The sequence below is a fragment of the Schistocerca serialis genome, chromosome 2 (genome assembly GCF_023864345.2).
Source record: "Schistocerca serialis cubense isolate TAMUIC-IGC-003099 chromosome 2, iqSchSeri2.2, whole genome shotgun sequence".
Classification (NCBI taxonomy): Eukaryota; Metazoa; Arthropoda; class Insecta; order Orthoptera; family Acrididae; genus Schistocerca; species Schistocerca serialis.
Genome location: NC_064639.1, coordinates 580,048,973 through 580,071,935, shown reverse-complemented (window position 1 = coordinate 580,071,935; position 22,963 = coordinate 580,048,973).

Below are 22,963 nucleotides of genomic sequence, written 5' to 3'. Positions count from 1 at the left end.
TTTTTTGAAACAAAATTTAGTAGTTTATTTGAGTATAATTGTTACTGGTTTTATTTAGTGTATTTTTGAGATTTTGAGAACTATCCTCCGTGACGCCAGGCAACAGACCACCGTTCATTCAACTGTACAGTACAGGACTTGAGCTATCACATTTTTCAGTAACAAGTTTTGCACACACACACACACACACACACACACACACACACACACTCAAACACACAGACACACACACACACACACTCAAACACACAGAGTCAAAGAAAAAGTAGACAAATTACAAGCTTCAGAGGCTTCAAGGAGCAAAAATATTTAACTACCATCTTTTTGAGATTGTCGTACTGGCAGGTGGCCTTTTCGGAATATTCTAAACGGTATATGGCGTTTGTCTTCTTAGGATGTTCGTTCAGTGCAAAGAATTTCGGTTTGGGCTAAATGTCAGTTCCAGCATTTCTGTCATTGCCCCTGATGCCATTCTCGAGTCAGACAAGATCACCGTTTATGTAGATGATCTGTTGATTGCTACACGTACCTTGTGGAAGCATATTCTATTATTAGAGAGAATGCTACAGAAATTTTTAGACCCAAGTGTCTGTAAATCTGGAAAAATCAAAGTCTGCCAATGAGCAGGTAAAATTCTTAGGCTACATCGTATCTGATCTGAATAAAATAAAATCTATAGAGATGTTACCACCTCCTACAACAAACAAACAGTGAAAGGGATTCTATGATTTGAAATCATTCTTTAGAAAATTTGAAAATTTGTTATCAATCAGCTCATCAATAATGAAACACTGTTAGACTTATTTAAGAAGAACATCTACTCGATCGCATGAGAGCGTATTAGACTGAAGGCCACCACAGACTCATAGCCATAAAGACCAGCATATCAGCAATTTGCTAAAACTGATAGTAATAATCATCATGTTCTGCCACCTTAGCCATGGAGTTGCCTAGATCCCATCTCTACCTTCCCTTAATCTGCAGGGCCCCCCCACATGAACCATAGACCTTGCCGTTGGTGGGGAGGCTTGCGTGCCTCAGCGACACAGATAGTGGTACCATAGGTGCAACCACAACGGAGGGGTATCTGTTGAGAGGCCAGACAAACGTATTGTTCCTGAAGAGCGGCAGCAGCCTTTTCAGTAGTTGCAGGGGCAACAGTCTGGGTGATTGACTGATCTGGCCTTGTAACATTAACCAAAACGGCCTTGTTGTGCTGGTACTGCGAACGGCTGAAAGCAAGGGGAAACTACGGCCGTAATTTTTCCCGAGGGCATGCGGCTTTACTGTATGGATAAATGATGATGGCGTCCTCTTGGGTAAAATATTCCGGAGGTAAAATAGTCCCCCATTCGGATCTCCGGGCGGGGACTACTCAGGAGGACGTCGTTATCAGGAGAAAGAAAACTGGCGTTCTATGGATCGGAGCGTGGAATGTCAGATACCTTAATCGAGCAGGTAGATTAGAAAATTTAAAAAGGGAAATTGATAGGTTAAAGTTAGATATAGTGGGAATTTGTGAAGTTCGGTGGCAGGAGGAACAAGACTTTTGGTCAGGTGAATACAGGGTTATAAATACAAAATCAAATAGGGGTAATGCAGGAGTAGGTTTAATAATGAATAAAAAAATAGGAGTTCGGGTAAGCTACTACAAACAACATAGTGAACGCATTATTGTGGCCAAGATAGACACGAAGCCCATGCCTACAACAGTAGTACAAGTCTGTATGCCAACTAGCTCTGCAGATGACGAAGAAATTAAAGAAATGTATGATGAGATAAAAGAAATTATTCAGATAGTGAAGGGAGACGAAAATTTAATAGTCATGGGAAACTGGAATTCGATAGTAGGAAAAGGAAGAGAAGGAAACGTAGTAGGTGAATATGGATTGGGGGAAGAAATGAAAGAGGAAGCCGCCTGATAGAATTTTGCACAGAGCACAACTCAATAATAGCTAACACTTGGTTCAAGAATCATAAAAGGAGGTTGTATACATGGAAGAACCCTGGAGATACTGACATGTTTCAGATAGATTATATAATGATAAGACAGAGATTTAGGAACCGGGTTTTAAATTGTAAGACACTTCCAGGGGCAGATGTGGACGCTGACCACAATCTATTGGTTATGAACTGCAGATTAAAACCGAAGAAACTGCAAAAAGGTGGGAATTTGAGGAGATGGGACCTGGATAAACTGAAAGAACCAGAGGTTGTAGAGAGTTTCAGGAAGAGCATAAAGGAACAATTGACAAGAATGGGAGAAAGAAATACAGTAGAAGAAGAATGGATAACTTTGAGGGATGAAGTGGTGAAGGCAGCAGAGGATCAATTAGGTAAAAAGACGAGGGTAGTAGAAATCCTTGGGTGACAGAAGAAATACTTAATTTAATTGATGAAAGGAGAAAATATAAAAACGCAGTAAATGAAGCAGGCAAAAAGGAATACAAACGTCTCAAAAATGAGATCGACAGGAAGTGCAAAATGGATAAGCAGGCATGGCTAGAGGACGAATGTAAGGATGTAGAGGCTTACCTCACTAGGGGTAAGATAGATACTGCCTACAGGAAAATTACAGAGACCTCCGGAGAAAAGAGAACCACTTGTATGAATATCAAGGGCTCAGATGGAAACCCAGTTCTAAGCAAAGAAGGGAAAGCAGAAAGGTAGAAGGAGTATATAGAGGGACTATACAAGGGCGATGTTCTTGAGGACAATATTATGGAAATGGGGGAGGAGGTATATGAAGATGAAATGGAAGGTATGATACTGCGTGAAGAATTTGATAGAGCACTTAAAGCCCTAAGTCGAAACAAGGCCCCGGGAGTAGACAACATTCCACCAGAACTACTGACGGCCTTGGGAGAGCCAGTCCCGACAAAACTCTAACATCTGGTAAGCAAAATGTGTGAGACAGGCGAAATACCCTCAGACTTCAAGAAGAATATAATAATTCCAATCCCAGAGAAAGCAGGCATTGACAGATGTCAAAATTACCGAACTATCAGTTTAATAAGTCACGGCTGCAAAATACTAACGCGAATTCTTTACAGACGATTGGAAAAACTGGTAGAAGCCGACCTCGGGGAAGATCAGTTTGGATTCTGTAGAAATATGGGAACACGTGAGGCAATACTGACCCTACGACTTATCTTAGAAGCTAGATTAAGAAAAGGCAAACCTACATTTCTACCATTTGTAGACTTGGAGAAAGCTTTTCACAATGTTGACTGGAATAATCTCTTTCAAATTCTGAAGGTGGCAGGGGTAAAATACAGGGAGCGAAAGGCTATTTACAATTTGTACAGAAACCAGATGGCAGTTATAAGAGTCATGGGACATGAAAGGGAAGCAGTGGTTGGGAAGGGAGTGAGACAGGGTTGTAGGCTCTCCCCGATGTTATTCAATCTGTATATTGAGCAGGCAGTGAAGGAAACAAAAGAAAAATTTGGAGTAGGTATTAAAATACATGGAGAAGAAATAAAAACTTTGAGGTTCGCCGATGACATTGTAATTCTGTCAGAGACAGCAAAGGACTTGGAAGAGCAGTTGAACGGAATGGACAGTGTCTTGAAGGGAGGATACAAGATGAACATCAACAAAAGCAAAACGAGCATAATGGAATGTAGTCAAATTAAGTCGGGCGATGCTGAGGGAATTAGATTAGGAAATGAGACACTTAATATAGTAAAGGAATTTTGCTATTTGGGGAGCAAAGTAACTGATGATGGTCGAAGTAGAGAGGATATAAAATGTAGACTGGCAATAGCAAGGAAATTTGTTAGCATCGAGTATAGATTTAAGTGTGAGGAAGTCGTTTCTGAAAGTATTTGTATGGAGTGTAGCCATGTAGGGAAGTGAAACATGGACGATAAATAGTTTGGATAAGAAGAGAATAGAAGCCTTTGAAATGTGGTGCTACAGAAGAATGCTGGAGATTAGATGGGTAGATCATGTAACTAATGAGGAAGTATTGAATAGGATTGGGGAGAAGAGGAGTTTGTGGTACAACTTGACAAGAAGAAGGGATCGGTTTATAGGACATGTTCTGAGGCATCAAGGGATCACCAATTTAGTATTGGAGGGCAGCGTGGAGGGTAAAAATTGTAGAGGGAGACCAAGAAATGAATACACTAAACAGATTCAGAAGGACGTAGGCTGCAGTACATATTGGGAGATGAAGAAGCTTGCACGGGATAGAGTAGCATGGAGAGCTGCATCAAATCAGTCTGAGGACTGAAGACCACAACAACAACAACCACAATCTGCAGGTCCAGTAGTAGTCATCTCAGTACCAGAGACTTGGATTCAGTGAGAGAAGGGAAGTAGTAGAAACAAAACTCAGTGTTTAATATAGCAAGAGTGAGATTCTGTGTACAGTGTAATATAAAACGGGAGAAAAGGGGACGTGCAAAAGTAAAAGTTAAGCAAGGGGTGTTTCATTCCAAACTCAGACAGAAGATGGGATATATAGAAACGATGACAGATGCGTAAATGTCCATATCAGACTATCAAAACAGGAATACGAAGGACTGGATTAATCACAGGACAGAGAACATCAACTGACTCAGAACCTAGCAGCCTGGAAAGCAGCCCCAAATCAGAACTAGAATACAGTCCATTGGCTAATGCTCCTGCCAGCATAGCAATGTCAGCAGAGGCCGAATTTCACCGCAGCTGAGTGGCCAGCCTATAGGCAGTTATGCCACATGTCAGAGATCACCCCTGCTCCAGACTTTGGAAGTGATCTAGAAACATTGCTCTTTCACAGTCATGAGTACTGGAAATGGGGATTTAAACCCTCAAGTCGAGCTCAGCATCATCTGATGTCGCACAGCCTTTGCTGTCTCCACCAGGCTAAGAACCAACTACGTCTCTCTGAGTGCCTGACCCTGGCTCTGTCTCACTGCTGCACTGGCATCCAGCCTCCTGCCCCAACCATCAGGCAGTAGTATCATGGTTGCACACTATCCTTCACAGGAAATGCCTGCATTGGCATATTTCTGCCAGCACACTGGGGTCCAAGGATCATCTCCCGCCATCCGCAATCTGTCTGTTTCAGATGTGCTAAAAGTGTGTCCCCAGATCGAGCTAGTGAATAAAGCATTATATCAATTGATTGGCTACATTCATCACCCATTACTCCATCCACTTAGCAGTGTCACTTGCCCATACCTTCCAACAACACGTCGTTACAATACATACAGCAACTGAGGAAATGATAAACAATTTTCTTAAAAGTGTTACCTGTGAACAGTCTTGCTCTCGAATTTAAAAAGACACAACACATTCAATTCTGAACATCTGCAGATACTACAACACTGGTAAGTGTAACACGTGGTGAAGAAATAATAAATAGGACAGAAATTACAAAATTCTTAGGTGTCCATACTGAAGAGAATTTAAACCGAAAAAACCACACGTTGGAACTCCTGAAAAAAGTTAGTTCACCCATATATGCATTTAGAATCATTGCAAATCTTGGAGAGACACAAATTAGTAAGTTGACGTATTTTGCATGTTTTCGTTCAATAGTGTCAAACAGAATAATGTTGTGGGGTAACTTATATTTCAAAAAGAAATTCTTCATTGCTCAAAGACATGTTCACCTGCGATCCTCTTGTAGATGTTTTGTATAAGGAGTTAGGCGTTTTGACTAATACTTCACAGTAGATTTATTCCCTCATGAAGTTTGTTGTAAGTAATTCACTGCAGTTCAAAGGGAACAATGATATAAATAATTACGTTACATGATATTAAGGTTGTCTTCAAAGGTCTTCAATGTGCTGCACTGAAATGTTTCATCACATACAGAGCGATATAAAATTTCTGAAAAACAGCAAAGTAAAATTCGAAAACATACCGAAAAAGTTTCTCCTTTGACAACTCCTTCTATTCCATGGAAGAATTTCTATTATTGTAATGTTAAAAGTTGATGGGCAGTAATTACTAACTCACATCTCTAAGATTTAAGAAAACTGATTTGCATACATCCAAAATGACTCGTTCCACATCTTTATTATGCATTGTGTAAATGATCCATGGAACATGAAACTACCAAACTATCTAACTAATATACATTAGTCAAACAAGGAAAGAAACAAAGACTATGCTGTGACCTTACTATTTACCATCCAATATAGAATGCAGTAGATATTTGCCGGGAGAACAGGCTTTATACAGAATGGATTAAGCTACCTTATGGCAAGGACAATGTCTTACCACACAGCATGGACTGCGCAACTGCTGCACACTGCAGCAACATTTATGTAAAAAAGGAGACATTCCACTGTTGGCACGGTGGAGTGTGCAGATAGGCAGTCGCATGGTCGACCTCCACTGGATATTCAAGCAAAGTGTGCAGTATGGTGCTTTGTTTGGTAACTAATAAATTACAGTCAGAAAAATAGATTACTTCTTTGCCTAGTGGAAGGCCACATGTTACCCATAGAAGGTGAGACTTCTCACAAATTTAGACTTCTCTAAGCATATGGTGACTAACTCATCTACCTTCTGTCATGAAATGTGTATTGAATGGGTGATTAACAATTGACAATAGTTAGGGGAGCAAGTAGCTGTCATGAAATAGATGAGGTGAAATTTGAGAAAAGGAAAATGGCACAGGCCGTAAAGTCGTTGTTCTGTGTGTGTACAGTGGAGTTCAGTGGGTATACAGAAAAGTCTTCCTTTTGCCTGTGGAAGCACAGAGTAAGGAGGTCGTTATAACAATAAGAAGGAAAATATCCTCCCTGGGATGACAATCATAAGCAACTGCTGGAAGTCATGTGACAGTCTAGGTGCTGAAGGTTTGCAGCACCTAAGAATGAACCATAGTGCGAACTTCATGAATCTGACAGATCGTTCTGTTCACACAACAGACCATGGAGAGGATTAGTTCAGGGTTGTCTTAATAATATTACGTCTTCAGTCATAATTATTTCCTAATTTGTCCAATGTTTTTCAGAGCTACAGTTCCATTTTTGAGGACTGGTTTTTCGCTTAGCAGTAACAGAATGACACAATTGATAGGTGTAAGTAGAAAACTGTCTTAGGGTAGATTAATAAGAGTGGAAAAATGTCAAAAGTAGAATACTGTACCATATTGCCTGAGTTTGGCCACAGGAAAGGAAAAAGTTTCATATCTGCACTTACATTCTGCACGATTTCACATGTTTATGACAGTCTTAAATGACTCAAACGATGCATGCTTAACCCATGTAACAGTGATGTGATGGGATAATGAATTCTCTATTATTTCCATTTATATAAATTGACTAACTCCCCAATCAACCATGGTCCTCGCCATCGGTGGAATGGTTTGCATGCCTCGACAATACAGACAGCCCTACCACAGATGCAACCACATTGGAAGTGGATCTTTTGAGAGGCAAAACAAATGTGTGGTTCCTGAGGAGGGACAGCTGCCTTTTCAGTAGTTTCAAGGGCAGCAGACTGGATGATTGACTGATCAGGCCTTGTAACATCAATAAAAATGGCCTTGCTATGCTGGTTTTGCAAATGGTTGAAAGCAAGGGGAAACTAGAGCCAGAATTTTTCCCAAAGGCATGCAGCTCTACTGTGTGGTTAAATGATGATGATGTTTTCTTAGGTAGAATATTCTGGAGGTAAAATAGTCCCCCATTTGGATCTCTGGGCAATGACCATCCAGGGAGATGTCGTCATCAGTAGAAACAAAACTAGTGCTCTATGGACTGGAGCATGCTACGTTAGGTCCCTTCATCAGGGTTAGAAAATTTAAAAACGGAAACAGGCTGAAGTTAGATATAGTGCGAATATGTGATGTTCGGTGTCAGGACATCTGGTCATGTGAATACAGTGTTATAAACACAAAATGAAATAGTGGAAATGCGGGAGTGTGTTTAATAATGGATAAGAAAGTAGAAATGCAGTTTAGCTACTATGAACAGCTCAGCAAACGCATTATTGTAGCCAATATAGAAGTAAGGTCCACCCCTACCCCAATATTACAAGTTTATATGCCAACCAACCCCGCAGATGATGAAGAAACCAAAGAAATATGTGATGATATAAAATTATTCAGATAGTTAAGGGATGGGGAACTGGAATTCGATAGCAGAAAAAGGAAGACAAGGAAAGGTAGTAGTTGGATATGGACTGGAAAAAAGGAATGAAAGAGAAAGCCACATGGTAGAATTTTGCACTGAGCATAATTTAATAATTGGTAGCATTTGGCTTAAGAATCACAAAAGAAGGCTGTATGTATGGAAGAGACCTGGGGGCACCAGAAGGTTTCAGACTGATTATATTAAGACAGAGATTTCGGAACCATTTGTAGGGGTAGATGTGCACTCTGACCACAATCTACTGGTTATTAACTGTAGATTAAACCTAACGAAATTACAAAAAGTTAGGAAATGTAGGCTTGCGACCTGGATAAGTTGAAAGAACCAGAGGTTGTTCAGAGTTTCAGTGGGACTGTCAGGCAATGGTTGACTAGAAAAGATAAAGGAATACAGCAGAAGACGAATGTGTAGCTTTAAGAGATGAAATATGGAAGGCAGCAGAGGATCACATAGGTAAAAAGAAAAGGCCAAGTAGAAATCCTTGGGTAACACAGTAGATATTACATTTCATTGATGAAAGTAGAAAATATAAAAATGCAGCAAATGAAGCAGGCGACACGAAATATAAATGTCTAAAAAATGAGACTGACAGGAAGTGCAAATTGGCTAATCAGGAACTGCCAGAGAACAAATGTAAGAACTTAGACGCATAATTAACCGGGGGGGGGGGGGGGGGGGAATATATGTCACCTACAGGAAAATCAAAGAGACTTTTGGAGAAAAGAGAAACAGCTCTATGAGTATCAAGAGTTCAGATAGAAAACCAACACTAATCAAAGAAGGGAAAGCTAAAAGGTAACAGGAGTGTATAGAGGGTTTATATGAGGGAGATGAACTTTAAGGCAGTGTTATAGTAGATTAAGTTGAGATGGGAGGTATGATACCGAGAGAAGAATTTAACAGAGCCTTCAAGGACCTAAGTTGAAACAAGGCCCCAGGAGTAGACGACATTCCATCAGAACTACTGATAGCTTTGGGACAGCCAGCTGTGATAATACTCTTCTATCTTGTATGCAAGTTGTATGAGGCAGGTGAAATACCTTCAGACTTGAAGAAGAATGTAATAATTCCAATTGCAAGGAAAACAGGTTGTGACAGTTGGAAATATTACTGTGTAAAGGTGTACGGCTTGCACACAGCCATACGGTACATAGCACACACTCACCAGCTGACCTGTCTGGAATGCTGTCAATTTGCTTGGTCAGTACACGTGCGTCCAGCCACAGTGCGACACAGAGAGTAAGCAGTATTACGACAAGGCCAGTTCTGTCCCAAAGTATCGTTATCGAAGATGGCAGCAACAATGTCATCCAAGATGGCAGCTGTGACGTCATTCAAGATGGTGGATTTTGGCAGGAAGGTAGCTCACTTGGCCTACCTACACTAATCTAAGTCAACCGACTGCCACCTCTTCCTAAGAACTGACGCCAAGTTTGAATTTTGGCAGTGAACAAAGGTCACTTGGGATTTCGCTGCTAAGGTAAGAAAATGGCCCGAAAGAAAGGACACTTATACTAACCTCAGTCGCCCGACCGCCACCTCCTCCTAAGTATTCATCGTAAAAAAGCACATGGAGATAAGTCTTTATTATTTAACTAATTTCATGCAAATGTGCTCACCACAAGGTCCAGAGCCCAACTGTCTTAGTACACATCGCCACCAGCAGAGGGCGCTCTCATCTGTGATGTAATCCAAGAGGGTGGCACCCAATGTGTTTACAACAAGGTCCAGAGCCCAACTGACTTAGTACATTTCATCGCCACCAGAGGGCGGTAACATAACGTCAGGTGATGATGCAAATACCGTAATCCAAGATGGAGGCATCCAGTGCATTTACCATGAGATCTGGACTCCAACTGACTTAGTACATATCGCCACCACCAGAGGGCACTACCATGACATCAGGTGATGACACAAGTATCGTTATCCAAGATGGAGGCATATGTGTTCACCACGAGTTCTAGTACATATTGATACCACCAGAGAGTGCTACTGTGGACTTGGAATGAATTTTTGCGAATGCCACGCCCACTTGGACTTGGAAGGAAACAGTTAAAGTCTCCACCACGACCCTCAACTGACCGCCAGGTCCCCTTATCGACCAATGTTGTCGGGCTAGCGTACACTAACATGTACTAAAGTGTACTAAGGTGCACAGCACATGACTTCATCCAAAATGGTGGGGCAAAATGGTGGGAAAACGACTCTGCCTATGATGGACATAAGTCTTTATTATTTTTCAAGCAATGTGTCGACCGCGAGATCTAGACTCCAACTGACCTAGTACACATTACTGCCACCAGAGGGTATTGTCATCCCTCCTGTGACCAAATCCCAGATTCTGGCCTGTAGGGGGAAAAAGGCATGAAAATGGCTCAGCCTGCGCTGGGTTGCTGTATAGAGTAAGGAAGGAGTGCACTCTATCTATTTTGAAACAATTTATTTAGGGAATGAGTATATTTATCACACTGCCACAAAACACTAGCCCTGATGTGCTTGGGGTCACAATACACAGTCTGCAGACACACAAACAACTCCTAGTTTTCCGAAATAATTTCAGTGCAGACCTGTATCTGTTCCTAAGTAATGCAGTACATGGAAGTGCAGACACGAAATCAAGTCTTAAACTGTCCAAATAGCGCATAGCACAGCCTACAGGCCTGCTTGCAAAATAATGCAACAGACACGCATTCAACGCGCGCCACAGCCCCTGCGAAGTGACGCAGCCGTCAGCTGTCAAAGCACACACGGACATCCGTTCAGGACCGCATGCACCCTCACAGCAACGACCCACCGCCGGACGCAGGGGAAACTTGTCTCTGTTTCCGAGTATACAGTCACGATTATACCGACGTCACAGAACTCCAAGGCGCATTCACGTCTGTCTCATACTCGAGACGCCTCAAGGCATCACTTGTCTTTACCGCTGATGACAGAATAGCACAGGCTGCTTTCCCCTTAGCGTTTGTAATGGACCATGTGTGACGTGCTCAGCCGTGCGTACCCGCCCCAGTGTTGCTCACATTTCGCCTCACCACGAAATGTCCGCGTGGCTACTCGCCATCTAAAATGTTCCCAATGTTATTCTTATGTCACATGGCTTTATAAAAAATAACAGTGAGGTCGACCTCTCGGGAATTGTACAGTGTCCCACAAATAGTTAACGCTCGCTTTCTTGATGTCTCAGCTTGTATGCAGGAAAATTCTTTGTTGTTGTTGTTGTAGTCTTCAGTCCTGAGACTGGTTTGATGCAGCTCTTCATGCTACACTGTCCTGTGCAATCTTCTTCGTCTCCCAGTACCTACTGCAGCCTATATCCTTCTGAATCTGCTTAGTGTATTCATCTCTTGGTCTCCCTCTACGATTTTTACCCTCCACGCTGCCCTCCAGTACTAAATTGGTGATCCCTTGATGCCTCAGAACATGTCCTACCAACAGATCCCTTCTTCTAGTCAAGTTGTGCCACGAACTTCTCTTCTCCCCAATTCTATTCAATACCTCCTCATTAGTATGTGATCTACCCATCTAATCTTCAACATTCTTCTGTAGCACCACATTTCGAAAGCTTCTATTCTCTTCTTGTCTAAACTATTTATCGTCCATGTTTCACTTCCATACCCTAACAGAACCTGTTTACGAAAATAAACCGAATGCTGTCTTCCTTGTGGACCTAACGTGCTACCCTTCCTGCTCTCAACATACGCAAATGGTCTCACTGCTATGTAGAGGCTCCTATATCCCAGCACTGTCCGCTTTTTCTTTCTTGGACTTCCAGCGGTAAAATTATTTTGCACAGATCGCTAAAGTGCATTGACAGTTAAACCCATAAACTTGTCTATGGATCATCAAATGCATACCAGACTCACATGGATACTGAAAGCCAGGAACATATTTACCAGTGTAACTACACTTAAATATCACGATTGCTGCTACAGTCTGACGTCGATCAGTCTACAGTTAATGTCTCCTCTTGACAGCGGTGCTTCTGGAACCAATTTCATTATCTATAGCGCACGTAATTTTCCACATAACAGATCTCTCGCTGTTATCCATGTGCTGAATCTGTATGTCCCTCGTGACAGAACACACAGTCATCCTCTCTAGTCATGCCACATAAACCATACTAACTTTACAATGCAATATACACAAGTTTTACACAAGATAAGCCACAGTAACTTTACAATGCCATATATACACATTTTACACAAACAGTGCAGTTATCTTTTATATCTGTACAGCACCTGAAAAAATTATGGTATGCCTGCACTCACACAGACTATATGTCACGATGCTACCCAATCCTAGGAAAGCACTGTCAGCCATTTCTTTCTTTCTACAGACATGACATTCAGCGCCATACAAAATCATACCTTTTACATCAGAGCACCCTCAGCGAACCGAAGTCGCTCCCAGAACTCTTCTACAAATTCGAGAGTTCCCCCTCGGCACAAACGCGTTACTCTTTCTGCTCCTTGTTTGCTAGCTTTTCTACAGACATCTCCAGACTCGGGGGTTAGAAGAACACACGTATTCTCGCCATAATATCATACCATTTTCGCGGTACTTCTCGATATCAAGCAGTAGGCGGCATCTTACCGATCGCTAGTGCAATATAATTCCCAAGATACAGACTGGAAATTATTTATCTACAAACTCCAAATTTAGCGAGGTGCAGCGTGCTGTAAACCATTGAGTAACTAGAAACAAATAGAGGAAACTGATATTTCCACTCTCGAATACTGAATTAGGTGATGTAACACATTCCAAATCACCGCTATAATTTACAACCCAACTAAGCTCTTTCCGATGTCTAGAGAACAGGCAAACGTGTCTTCCACACACCACAATCGATCTTCTCTCAGCTAAATAAAGGCACGAAATGTGCAGAAGCAGTCAACTGAACAATTTATATGGGAGGGAATAACGGTCCAGCGCAAACGCACAATCAAATTTCCACTTGATCACAAAAGCCGCCCAACACATACTAAGTATTAGTTCGCTATTTGGTCGTCTAGACGAGGGCAAAGTTAACTCAGATACATTCCTACACTCCAACAGGCCTCTTCATTCGGACAGCTGCTGCCGTTAACGGGAAACGTGAATCTTTCCCACCACTGGCCATGCATACACGGAATTATTCCAGAAAACCGGTCACATATATCTTCTATCATTATACTTACAATTGAATGTTAGGATCTCGGTCTCAACTGAACGGCATTCGACAATGAGCGAAGTATCGGAAATACACCCTGCTGTCGGCAGTGGCTCTGGAAATAGAAATATTACTACCTTTCTTATGACTTGACATACTCTTCCATTTGCTATCACAGTACTCCAAGTCAAATCCATATCTACGACTGGACATAGTCATTTCCGTTCCACAAACACATACTGTATAAACCTTATGCTCAAATGCGAACATATCACGCACGCACCACTACTACTAAATATAATACTTCGTCAACAACTGATTGCCTACGATACGAAATAATACTGACCAAAAATCAACGACGGTTGGGAATGCCTCTTATGTTTTTCGTGCAAGAAAAACCCGATCGCAGCAACTACTGTATATTACTCTCACAAGCGATCTCCGTTGTACAGATGCACACAAGTATCCAAGTTAAGGGGACCACACCGTGGTTCAGGTGGAAAAAAATCGATTTTCGGTTTTCATCATATTTCGATAGATTAAGGTTTTATTTAAGTACTCTGAAAAGGATTTTGCTGAAAATTTTTTTTTCGAGCATTTAAAGAGCATTTTCTTTCCACGTGTGTTTATGTACCATGCCCACTTTTCTGTCACCCACTTTTCTGCATATATTTTAGATCTTTATATCCCCTACATTGCACGTTAGGGACTTTTTTTTAATTCCCGAGTGTGTTGGCTATCCTTGGAATGCAATGGTCGGTATTCTTTTGTTTCTGCTGTTTGTAAACAAAATGCTTTCAAACACGCAGTTAGTTTTGTTCAAGTGTTGTGAGCAGTTGTTATACTTACATTTGCAGTGCTTGTTTACGTGTGTTTTGTTGTCTTTATTGAAGATGACGAAACGTATAGACATTTTCAAGAAACGACAATTTAGAGGAAATAAGTGTAGAAAGCTTTCTGTACAAGAGGTTATGTCACCTGGCAACGGCATTTCTAATTGTAATTCTTCAACAAGTGCATCATCAAAGAAACACTCACCATTTCAAGAGAGTTACAACGAATTTACTGTAAGTGACAAGGGTTGCAGTAACATTATTATAAATTGGAGAATATTACCAGATGTAGTTTCTAAATTTGTACAATATAGACAGTGTGGTGAGTCACAGAGTGTGAAAATTTGTGAGAGTGCCAGTGGGCGAAAAAGCTTAGCAATTGCTTTGGGTTTAATTTGCACTAAATGCTCAGTTATGATTTCATTTATGAGTTCTTCAAAACCAGATGCAAGTGTCCCTTATGAAATCAATACTAGATTAGTTTATTCCTTACGATCCATTGGCAAGAGCATGGCTGCAGGGAGAACATTTTGTTCAGTGATGAACTTACATTAACCACCAAATAAATTTGAAAAACTGACTGCAATATTAGAGAAAGATGTATGTGAGGTCACTGAGGAATGCACGAAACTGGCTGCTAGGGAAGAAATGGAAGAAAATGATGAATGTCCGGATATTGCAGTTGTACTTGATGGAAGTTGGCAGAAAAGAGGACATACTTCTCTGAATGGAGTAGTGACTGCCACGAGTGTAGACAGCGGTAAAGTGTTAGATGTGGAGATAACGTCCAAATATTGCAAATGTTTGTTATAGTCAATGAACATAAAGAACACAACTGTGTGGCTAATTTTATAGGAACAAGTGGTGGTATGGAAGTTCATGGAGTACAACAAATATTTCATCACTCCATACAAACAAGAGGCATACGGTACACCAAATATCTGGGCGATGGTGACACTAATGCATACAACAGTGTGGTGAACTCTAAGCCATGTGGAGATGCCAAAATTAGCACAATAGAATGTGTAGGCAACGTTTGGGAACAAGGCTGAGAAAACTAACTGTCGATATGAGAGGAAAAAAATTAGAAGATGGAAAATTGTTGACTGAATGGGTTCGGTTAACTAAAACTGAAATAGAAAACTTGCAAGTATACTGTGGGCTGGCAATTAGGAGATATAAAGAAAATCTGGAGGCAATGAAGAGAGATGTTTGGGCCATATTCTTCCATAAGTCCTCTACTGACGATAAGCCATGTCATGAATTATGTCCATCAGGAGAAAATTTGTGGTGCAAATACAATAGGGCTCAGGCACCTGGAGAATCTTATTCTCACTAACATTCTCTTCCTGCTACTGTTATTACAGCAATTAAACCTATTGTCAGAGACTTGGCTTATCTTGACCTTCTAAGGAAATGTCTGCATGGGCATACACAGAACCCAAATGAATGTTTCAACAGCATAAATTGAAACCGCCTTCCTAAAACTGTATTTCTAGGCATGCCTACAATGACACTAGGAGTTCATGATGCTGTTATTACATTCAATTGTGGTAACATTTGAAAGTGTTGGGTACTGAAAAAGTTGGAAATTAATCTTGGTGAAAATATAAACACTGGGCTGCAACACTGTGATAAAATGAGGATAGACGATGCAGACAGGTCTATGTCTAATATTGCCAAGAAAGCAACAAGCATCCAGGAAGATGAAAAAGAAGCTGAAAGACCTGCTAGAGGCCAAAGAAGGGCCATCAGATGCAGCAGGACAGTTTTAATTAACTGTAAGTAATACATTTCAAAAGCTTTTTCTTTAAAGTCAATTTCCCACAAAGTACATATGTCACATTATATCAGAAACTATCATAGATGAATGAATGAAATTTTCAGAGACTTTGCATAATATAAAAAGCCACCTCCGGTACTACATTCATTAATATTCCCCCGTTAGGAAGTTAACAAAAAAATATTTTCTGCAGAAAAAATTAATATTTTGTGTTAATAAACTTACAGTAGTATTTCTTAAAAACTATAAAATGGATAAAGTATATGGAGCTTTCCGAGTCCTCACCCATCTCGAGATGCGTCCATGTCGAGGAGCTTAGCACTCCTTATCGATGTTGTTGTTGTTGCACTCTTCAGTCCTGAGACTGGTTTGATGCAGCTCTCCATGTTAATCTATCCTGTGCAAGCTCCTTCATCTCCCAGTACCTACTGCAACCTACATCCTTCTGAATCTGCTTAGTGTATTCATCTCTTGGTCTCCCTCTGCGATTTTTACCCTGCACGCTGCCCTCCAATGCTAAATTTGTGGTCCCTTGATGCCTCAGAACATGTCCTACCAACCGATCCCTTCTTCTAGTCAAGTTGTGCCACAAACTTCTCTTCTCCCCAATCCTATTCAGTACCTCCTCATTAGTTATGTGATCTACCCACCTAATCTTCAACATTCTTCTGTAGCACCACATTTCGAAAGCTTCTATTCTCTTCTTGTCCAAACTATTTATTGTCCATGTTTCACATACAAATACTTTCAGAAACGACTTCCTGACACTTAAATCTATACTCGATGTTAACAAATTTCTCTTCTTCAGAAACGCTTTCCTTGCCATTGCCAGTCTACATTTTATATCCACTCTACTTCGACCATGATCAATTATTTTGCTCCCAAATAGCAAAACTCCTTTACTACTTTAAGTGTCTCATTTCCTAATCTAATTCCCTCAGCATCGCCCGACTTAATTCGACTACATTCCATTATCCTTGTTTTGCTTTTGTTGATGTTCATCTTATATCCTCCTTTCAAGACACTGTCCATTCCGTTCAACTGCTCTTCCAAGTCCTTTGCTGTCTCTGACAGAATTACAATGTCATCTGCGAACCTCAAAGTTTTTATTTCTTCTCCCTGGATTTTAATACCTTCTCCATATTTTTCTTTTGTTTCCTTCACTGCTTGCTCAATATACAGATTGAATAACATCAGGGAGAGGCTACAACCCTGTCTCACTCCCTTCCCAACCATTGCTTCCCTTTCATGCCCCTCGATTCTTATAACTGCCATCTGGTTTCTGTACAAATTGTAAATAGCCTGTCGCTCCCTGTATTTTACCCCTGCCACCTTTAGAATTTAAAAGAGAGTATTCCAGTCAACATTGTCAAAAGTTTTCTCTAAGTCTACAAATGCTAGAAACGTAGGTTTGCCTTTCCTTAATCTTTCTTCTAAGGTAAGTCATAAGGTCAGTATTGCCTCACGTGTTCCAACATTTCTACGGAATCCAAACTGATCTTCCCCAAGGTCGGCTATTACCAGTTTTTCCATTCGTCTGTAAATAATTCGTGTTAGTATTTTGCAGCTGTGACTTATTAAACTGATAGTTCGGTAATTTTCACATCTGCCAACACCTGCTTTCTTTGGGATTGGAATTATTATATTGTTCTTGAAGTCTGAGGGTATTTCGCCTGTCTCGTACATCTTGCTCACTAGATGGTAGAGTTTTGTCAGGACTGGCTCTTCCATGGCCGTCAGTAGTTCTAATGGAATGTTGTCTACTCCGGGGGCCTTGTTTCGACTCAGGTCTTTCAGTGCTCTGTCAAACTCCTCACGTAGTATCGTATATCCTATTTCATCTTCATCTACATCCTCTTCCATTTCCATAATATTGTCCTCAAGTACGTCGCCCTTGTATAGCCCTCTGTATACTACTTCCACCTTTCTGCTTTCCCCTCTTTGCTTAGAACTGGGTTCCCATCTGAGCTCTTGATATTCATACAAGTGGCTCTCTTTTCTCCAAAGGTCTCTTTAAATTTCCTGTAGGCTGTATCTATCTTACCCCTAGTGAGATAAGCCTCTACATCCTTACATTTGTCCTCTAGCCATGCCTGCTTAGCCATTTTGCACTTCCTGTCGATCTCATTCTTGAGACGTTTGTATTCCTTCTTGCCTGCTTTATTTACTGTGTTTCTATATTTTCTCCTTTCATCAATTAAATTTAATATTTCTTCTGTTACCCAAGGATTTCTGCTAGCCCTCGTCTTTTTACCTACTTGATCCTCTGCTGCCTTCACTACTTCATCCCTCAGAGCTACCCATTCGTCTTCTACTGTATTTCTTTCCCCCATTCCTGTCAATTGTTCCTTTATGCTCTTCCTGAAACTCTGTACAACCTCTGGTTTAGTCAGTTTATCAAGGTCCCATCTTCTTAATTTCCCACCTTTTTGCAATTTCTTCAGTTTAAATCTACAGTTCATAACCAGTAGATTGTGGTCAGAGTCCACATCTGCCCCTGGAAATGTCCTACAATTTAAAACCCGGTTCCTATATCTCTGTCTTAGCATTATACAGGGTGTTACAATAAGGTACGGCCAAACTTTCAGGAAAAATTCCTCACACACAAATAAAGAAAAGATGTTATGTGGACATGATTCTGGAAACGCTTAATTTCTATGTTAGAGGTCATTTTAGTTTCGTCAGTATGTACTGTACTTCCTCGATTCACCGCCATGATTTCATACGGGATACTTTACCTGTGCTGCTAGAACATGTGCCTTTACAAGTACGATACAACATGTGGTTCATGCACGATGGAGCTCCTGCACATTTCAGTCGAAGTGTTCGTACGCTTCTCAACAACAGATTCGGTGACCAATTCCGTGGCCTCCACGCGCTCCTGACCTCAACCCTCTTGACTTCCATTTATGGGGGTATTTGAAAGCTCTTGTCTACGGATCCCCGGTACCAAATGTAGAGACTCTTCGTGCTCGTATTGTGGACGGCTGTGATACAATACGCCATTCTCCAGGGCTCATCAGCGCATCAGGGTTTCCTTGCGATGGAGGGTGGATGCATGTATCCTCACTAACGGAGGACTTTTTGAACATTTCCTGTAACAAAGTGTTTGATTTCATGCTGGTACGTTCTGTTGCTATGTGTTTCCATTCCATGATTAATGTGATTCGAAGAGAAGTAATAAAATGAGCTCTAACATGGAAAGTAAGCGTTTCTGGACACATGTCCACATAACATCTTTTCTTTATTTGTGTGTGAGGAATGTTTCCTGAAAGTTTGGTCGTACCTTTTTGTAACACCCTGTATAATCTATCTGATACCTTTTAGTATCTCAAGGGTTCTTCCATGTATACAACCTTCTTTTATGATTCCTGAACCAAGTGTTAGCTATGATTAAGTGATGCTCTGTGCAAAATTCCTCTTCCTCTTTCATTTCTTAGCCCCAATCCATATTCACCTACTATGTTTCCTTCTCTCCCTCTTCCTACTATCGAATTCCAGTCACACATGACTATTAAATTTTTGTCTCCCTTCACTACCTGAATAATTTCTTTTATTTCATCATACATTTCTTCAATTTCTTCGTCATCTGCAGAGCTAGTTGGCATATAAACTTGTACTACTGTTGTAGGCATGGGCTTCATGTCTATCTTGGCCACAATAATGCGTTCACTATGTTGTTTGTAGTAGCTTACCCGAACTCCTATTTTTTTTATTCATTATTGAACCTACTCCGGCATTACCCCTATTTGATTTTGTGTTTATAACCCTGTAGTCACCTGAACAGAAGTCTTGTTCCACCTGCCACCGAACTTCACAAATTCCCACTATATCTAACTTTAACCAATCCATTTCCCTTTTTAAATTTTCTAACCTACCTGCCCGATTAAGGGATCTGACATTCCACGCTCTGATCCATAGAATGCCAGTTTTCTTTCTCCTGAAAACGACGTCCTCCTGAGTAGTCCCCGCCCGGAAATCCGAATGGGGGACTATTTTACCTCCGGAATATTTTACCCAAGAAGACGCCATCATCATTTAACCATACAGTAAAGCTGTATTCCCTCGGGAAACATTACGGCTGTAGTTTCCCCTTGCTTTCAGCCGTTCGCAGTACCAGCACAGCAAGGCTGTTTTGGTTAATGTTACAAGACCAGATCAGTAAATCATCCAGACTGTTGCCCTGCAACTACTGAAAAGGCTGCTGCCCCTCTTCAGTAACCACACGTTTGTCTGGCCTCTCAACAGATATCCCTCGGTTGTGGTTGCGCCTACGGTACCACTATCTGTATCGTTGAGGCACGCAAGCCTCCCCACCAATGGCAAGGTCTATGGTTCATGGGGGGCTTATCGATGTATATTAACAGATTTCAAAGTGTCATGATGTAATAGCAGACAGTTAAGAAGAACAGGAAAGGAATGATTTTTATAGGCGATGGAGTTCCGACAGATGGAGTTCGACGCATTTTGGTATAAATCAACCAAGCTATCAACTCTAAAGTACTGTTCTAGCGTCTAGGCTCGGTACCTGGAAGGTATTGGCAAGAGAGAACATAAGCACACGCACTCCTAAGACTACAACTTTCTGCACTTAAAACGGACGTATAATGTTAGATCACCTGCGTTTCCGACCTATCAGACGTAGCGAATGTAGCGTTGTTAATATTCCCTTGTGAGAAATATATTTTAAGCGCATGACATACATCCTCCTTCCCGGTTTCTCTACGAAAAACTATGTCATCGAACCGTAAAATACTTGCTCTGCGTGATACGAGCACAATATAGCTTTCTGGAGACGTATAATGTCCGTCCACTGTTCACATCCGAATACCATTCAGAAATTACACAATGCCTTCATCAGACCTATATAAAATGATCGTTAGTAGCGGGGCATACATCCTACAAAGAAACAAATAAACGCAAAATAGCAGCGTCCGACATGTGAAAATTACAAATCATTCCATCACTAACTCTGTGAACAGTACATCTGTTGGGCAAATGTGTACACGGGGACTGCAACGTCGCACAGGCTCCTATCGCTAACTTATTTATGACGCTGAAGTCTCGATTTTACACCCAAGATGCGATAGGAGGGGGGGGGGGGGGGGGGGGGTGGAATACAGCACATAAATCAAAGTTCGTTTAGAGGAATGTGTCAAGTTTCATCACACATTAGATGGAAGTCCTCTGATGACCGACAGGTTTACCGTTAAAGATCGCAAGTAGACAGTGCTTTAAGCCGCATGCAGAACACGTGGCTGTATGCTAGTAGAACGAAGGCTGTGTCATGCTCCTGATGCCACCGGACAGAACACTCGAAAAAAATTGACCTGCAGCAACTTCTCCTTCTCTAAAATGAGTCAATGATTAAATCGTACCTCGTTACAGCTCTATCTCAATCGATCACCCTGTCCAATCTCTGTTATCCTTTAACGCAGATGCAAATAAGTTTAGAGGTGAATGGTTCTCTGTCCTCCTGAAAGGCATCAGATACAATAGTCAACTCGCGTAAATCACTTATACCTCAACAGACATACAGTATAATGCTGCCTCGACGCAAAAAAATTGACTGCCTCCGTGATTCCTTTGGTTTCGATGTCAACGATTTCCCAGATTCCTCCTGTTGCCGCATACTTGCTCCCATGTACAAATTGTTCGGCGCGAACCAGGAGATACGCAAGTACTTCCTCAATTTCACAGCATTTCGGTGTATATTTTGTCAGTTTATACCTATTGCCTCGTATTTTTGGCAATTCTATCGATTTTAGGTCACATCTATCCATGCGATTGCGACATAATATCTCGTTTTGTGTTCTAAAACTGCCTGTAAATGTAGCACAGCTGCCAACACCTAGCTCAAATGCACTGATCGGGAGGCGTAATATAGCACTGTACTCGACCAACTCCAGTCACCTCCGCATTCGGAGAGCGTTTGCCCTGTTTTCTGTATGTCTGTGTATATGCACGCCTCGCGGAAGGCTACTTTCGTTCGATTGTCGTTAATGTCAATTGCGTAAAGTCATTTCTGGGTAGATTTCCTGTAGTATCGCAAGACGACGAGGACCGACCGAGAGGAAGACCTGCTATTCTCAAACCCAAGAAGCGAGAATCGCGAGGTCACAGTCCATACTTCGAGGCCGAGGTATCGCCACGTTCCGAGCGATCGTCTTCCAGACACCCCTACAATCTGCGTAAACGTGTGTGGAGTTTGAGAGTGCAATACGTGTGTTTGATTCAGTCATGTGCTTGTGTGAATTTGTTGTTTAGATTTAGAATTCAAGCTATCAATCGAGTGCACAAGTGAAACTAAACCTTTTATTCCACAGGTTACCACAAGACACTCATTTATTTTATGTTCATTGTTAACTCGAGTATTTAGAACTAATTAACCATGTTCATTTTTATTCTAATGTTTGCTATGATAGCGTATTCTACTAATGCTGTAGCAATTGTTCGACAGAGTACAGGTGTTTTGTTTGAACCACGATCAGACATGGTAGTTTCAACAACTAATACAAAACTTGTCCTGAAGTACAATCTGACTGAAATACAGCAACAGTTCAATTCTGTAAAGGGTAATGATACAATTTTGGAAATGGGTACATCTGCTATATTAACTGGATTACAGCCAAAATGCAGGTAGAGTCTACATTTGCTAATTATGAACAAGAGATTTACTGCCTTTTAATGCTTTTGCCGCACAAAATTTTAAATAGGTGTAAACATACCTGGTTTGATTTTGGAGGGAGTATCCTTCGTACTGTATTTGGTACTTAACTAGTCTAGATCTACTGGAAGTTAAAGGTAAAATATTAGCTCTTGAACAGCAGGCAACTAACCTCTCTAATGAAATTATCATATTAAAGAATGTGCAAAGAACCACTACTAACCACACAGTTTTCATTGAACAGATTGTAAAGCAATTTATCTCACATTTCCACGTAATTCGTAATGAAACGAAAGCAAATATCCAAGAACTATTCCAAGGATTAAATGATGTGAGTGTACACTTAGATTTAAACACTATTTTGTTAAGGATTACTGATAGTCTATCAAATGCTAGAATTGACGCCCTTAACTTAAGAACAGT